Source organism: Acinonyx jubatus, chromosome E4, assembly GCF_027475565.1.
Source record: "Acinonyx jubatus isolate Ajub_Pintada_27869175 chromosome E4, VMU_Ajub_asm_v1.0, whole genome shotgun sequence".
Taxonomy (NCBI): Eukaryota; Metazoa; Chordata; class Mammalia; order Carnivora; family Felidae; genus Acinonyx; species Acinonyx jubatus.
Genome location: NC_069395.1, coordinates 29,806,587 through 29,811,785, shown reverse-complemented (window position 1 = coordinate 29,811,785; position 5,199 = coordinate 29,806,587).

Sequence of the window (5,199 nt, the reverse complement as noted above, 5' to 3'; positions counted from 1 at the left end):
CTAGTCATGCCAGCCCAAACTGAAAAAGCACATATGCCCCTTCTCCCTCATCTCTGTATTTCCGACTCATGACCAAGTCTTCCATAAATATTTCTCAAATGTGCTGTACCTTTTCATCGCCCTGCCCCCCCCCCCACCACCACCTTAGTTTGGCCTACCATTAACTCTCATTTAGACTGTTCCAAACTGTTGCTTTTGCTACAAAGGAGCCAGAATAATCTTTTCAAAATGCAAATCTGCTCATCGTCTCTGGTTAAACCCCTTTAATGGGTTTTGTTACAAGGAAAAGCCCCGACCCCCCCCCCCGCCCCCACCGCCTCCAGGTCACGCCACACCATGCTTCCCCTCCACTCACTCTGCCCCAGTCCCTTGAACTCACCATGCTGCCCACTCTACCCGAATTTCTCTGTCTTCCTTCTTAGCTTAGGTAACCTCTTTCATCCTGTAGGTCTGCCGGTTTATGTCCTCTGGGAGGCAGATGCCAAGATGGATTCAGGAGTACAGGAGATTTACCAGGGGGGACTTCCATGAGGAATAAAGGGAAGGGAAGCAGGCATAAGCTGGAAAAGCCTTTTGAGCAACAAACAAGGGTGCGACACTGTGGAAGACCAGAAGGAAGGAAAAACCGGGTGAGAGTACCCTCAAACTGCAGTCCGACATCTGCTCTGAGGAAGCCTGAGCCGGGTCCATGAGGATGAACAGTCCATGGAGACAGTGGCTTTGGCGTGAACGTTGTGTTGGGTCCCAAAGGTGCAGCAGCTGGAGGCTGTCAGCTGACTGGACAGCCATGTGACATACCTCCAGGACGGCCACAGATCTCACCTTGAACTCTGCACGTGTTTCAGCAAAAATACAAAAATGTTTCATGTATTTCAAGTTGATTCCTTAGGGGCGCCTGGGTGGCTCAGTTGGTTGAGCCTCTGACTTCTGCTCTGGTCATGATCTCAGTTCATGAGTTCGAGCCCCACCCACATCAGGCTCTGTGCTGACAGCTCAGAGCCTGGAGCCTGCTTCGGATTCTATGTCTCCCTCTCTCTCGGCCCCTGCCCTGCTCTCTCTCTCTCTCTCTCTCTCTCTCTCTCAAAAATAAAGAAATAAACATTAAAAAATTAAAAAAAAATAAAAATTAAAAAAAATAAAGTTTTTTTTTTTTTTTTTTTTGAGTGAGAGAAAAGTGCGTGCAAGCAGGGAAGGGACAGAGAGAGAGGGAGAGAGAGAGAATTCCAAGTAGGCTTTGTACTGTTAGTGTGGAGCCTGACGAGGGGCTCAAACTCATGAACCATGAGATGAAACTGAGCTGAAATCAAGAGTCAGATGCTTAACTGACTGAGCCACCCAGGACTCCCTTCATCCCATTTTCTAAAAATTCTATAAAATATCACTTTTATTACAGAAGGGCGAGAGTTATAAATATGTGTGCTTGCTGTTAAACAGAACTCCTCTCTTTTCCGTTCAATTTGCCTTATAAATAACAAACTCCAAACTGGAGATTGAGATGGACTCAGAACACTTTAAAAAAATTTTTTTTAATTTTTAAAAATATTTGTATTTATTTATTCATGAAAGAGAAATAGTATGAGTGGGGGAGGGGCAGAGAGACAGGGAGACACAGAATCTGAAGCAGACTCCAGGCTCTGAGCTGTCAGCACAGAGTCTGACGCAGGGCTTGGACCCACAAACTGTGAGATCGTGAGCTGAGCCAAAGTTGGACGCTTAACCAACTGAGCCACCCAGGCGCCCCAGAACACTTTTTCTTAAACAGTCCTTATTTTATGTTTCCTGAAAAGGTGGAGAGGTAAATATAACACAGTTGCTACCCTTGAGGGAGTTCATATCCTAGCCAGAGAAGAAAACATGTAATAACTAACCGTATACCACAACATGATGTACATTAGAATGAAGTGAATAGAAATGAGAGAGGAATTTATTCAGCCAACATGGAGAGATAAAGAGAGAAAGAAGAAACAGAGATTCAAAGAACTGACATACAAACTGGACTTTGAGGAATGAATAGGAGTTCACCAAGCAGAAGACACCAATACAGAATTCATGCATGCAAAGGCATGGAGGTATGACAAGTGTGGGCAATGTTAAAGAGAGTGATTACAGATGAGGTTGTGCAAAGGTAACTAAAGACGGGGTGTATCAGGTTTTGCTCTGGTATACTAAGGACTTTGCATTCTCCTCTATAAACAATGCAAGTGTTGACAAGTTTTGGGGTTTTTTGTTTGTCTTTAATTGAAATATAGTTGCCATACAATATTCTATTAGTTTCAGGTATATAACAGTGATTCAACAATTATATACTTTACAAAATGTTCATCATAATATGTGTAGTTATCATGTGTCATCATACAAAATTATTACAATAATAAGTCATATGGTACTTGCCTTTCTCTGACTTATCTCACTTAGCATAATACACTCTAGGTCCATCCAGTTGTCACGAAGGGCAAAATTTCATTGACTTTTTTTGGCTGTGTCATATTCCTTTATGTAGATACACTACATCTTCCTTATCCATTCGTCTGTCTATCACTGGACACTTAGGTTGCTTCCATATATTAGCTATTGTAAAAAATGTTGAAAGATTTCTGAGTAGGGAAGTGTCATATTCAGAGCTGTGTTTTAGAAAGACCATGCTGACAGCAAGAAGGATGGATTGGAGATGAGACTAGAGGCAGACAGGCCAGTTGAGCTATTGCAATAGTCTAGGTCAAGCAGCGTCAAGAGGATTGAATTGAATCTCAGAGCAGTAGCAATGTGAAGATGGACAGAATCAAGAAACTTTGGGGGTATAAAGTTGGGTCTTAAGAATTATCAGAAGGTCTAAGTCTGGCCTCTAGATTTAGGGGCTCAGTCTTTCAGTGGAGTACACACAGCCAATGGCCCTGAAAACAAGACCTTTAAGAAGAATCATGTTTCAGAGATACCATGAATGCATTTTACAGCTTGTCATCTGCTAATTCAAATTTGAAGGCCTTCAAAGAGTTAATGCAATCTTCCTGATTGATACCAATATAGTCTCAAATCTTACAATGGTTCATTGAGCATTGGGTTCATAGCATGAAATCTTTTCAGTAACTTGGAATAAGATTCTTATCATTTTCATAAACAGCTGAGGTATGTTATAATAGGAAGAGTGAGAAGTGGACATGATCAGTGCCAAAAGTGGACCATCTGGCTCTCAAACCAGACAAAGTGATTCCTCATACTCCTTTTTTGTTCAAAAGATGTCAGTTCCTTCTCATTTACGTATACAATTGGGATTCAGTCACTTCACTATTTACAAAAAGAACAAAATTAATCAACTTATTCCAAAAAAGGAAACTCAGAATGAAATTATGATCTAGAAATTATAGTCCAAAATCATGTGTGATTGCAGAGCTAAGTTAAATAGGACCAATGGTCACTACATTAAGCAGATTATACGGATGGTGGCGACACCGTTCAAGAGATGGCTTTTTAGAAGCTCAACAAAAATGGAAGAATCCAACTAAAGTTTTAATGCATTGCCCACCCTTGGTTTTGAGGAGCTTTTAATGGGTAACTGAAAGACATGTGCCGTTTTACCCCACATTCATGTGTGTGATTGCCTGATAGACACTTCTACTTTGGATGTCTCACTGACCTCCCAAAGCTGACACGTAGTCATCTTGCTCCTGGAGTGAGCTCTTTCTCCCATGACCCCATGACTATTGACGGCTCACCACTGGCAGCCCTCATCCATCTTTGCTTTTTTCCGTCCCCACCACACACACAGGTAGGTTACTCCGCTACCCCATTAATTCTTCCTTTTCTGTGGCTCTTTTGTCTTCTTACTGTCACCTCCAGGTTTTAGTTCTCAGTTCTTCTCTCCTGGAACAGAGTCCTCTAACAAGCTTTAATCTTCGCATCTCATATTCCTGCCCGTCCAGTATATGATCCCCAAATTAACCTTTCTAAAGCAGAGTGTCAGAATGTTCAAAAATGGTTAAATGGTTTCACCTTTTCTACCAAATAAAGTCCATACTCTCCAGTCTGATACTCTCAGGTCCTGCAAATCTAGCTCCAAAGTCTCCCTCACCTTAAACGTGAACCCAAAGTGCACAACAAGTAGTTGTTATACCTCACAATCTTTTCTGAATCCATGATCCTGTTAAACTATTACTTTGCTGAAAATATCTCTGCCCTGTCCACCCATAAAATCTGTGAACTACTTCCATAATGTAATGTTGGCTGAGCAAACAAACAAATAAGAATACATCAGTACATTGATATAATCATGCTCATTCGTGTCTCTCTCTCTCTCTCTCTCTCTCTCTCTCTGTGTCTTTCTCTTTCTCTCTCTCTCCATTTATTTACCCATCAACCTATCTAGAAAAAGGAAATTAGGTTTTAAAAGATATACACCAAGTTGTTAAAAGGAGATTTCTCTTAGTGACACAGTTCTGGTTGGGTTTTTTTCTTTTTATTATTAAATTATGTCCATTTTTTTTCTGCAAAGAACATGTACTATTTTTATAAGAAAAATAATTGTTTTAAAACAATAATTAAAATTTAAATTGAAAAAAAAAAACAGGAAGGGGGGCGCCAGGGTGGCTTAGTCGGTTAAGCATCTGACTTCGGCTGTTGCGGATTGTGAGTTTGACTCTGCAGTGGGTTCTGTGCTGACAGCTCAGAGCCTGGAGTCTGCTTTGGATTCTGTGTCTCCCTCTTTCTGCCCCTTCCCGTTTGCTCACTCTCAAAAATAAGTAAACATTAAAAAATATTTTTTTAATTAAAAAAAAAAAAAGCCTGTCTATACTTCAAGCCTCTTCTCACACCTAACCTCTTTACTAAACTTTCCTTCATGATTAAAGGTGTGTACATGGGGCACCTGGGTGGTTCAGTCGGTTAAGTGTCCAGCTTTGGCTCAGGTCATGATCTCACGGTGGGTTTGAGCCCTGGATTGGGTTCTGTGCTGACAGCTCGGAGCCTGGAGCCTGCTTCGAATTGTGTGTCTCTCCCTCTCTCTCTGCCCCTCCCCTGCTTGCATTCTGTCTCTCAAAAATAGATAAAATGTTAAAAAAAAAATGCATATAAACTTCCCTTGCTTCAACTTCCTAAGTATATTTGCACATACACACATACACCCACTCCCACCCACTCCTCCACACAGAGTCATATGGTTAAGAAAGAGCATAAGCTTTGAAATCAGAAAAAAAAATGCAAAATCAC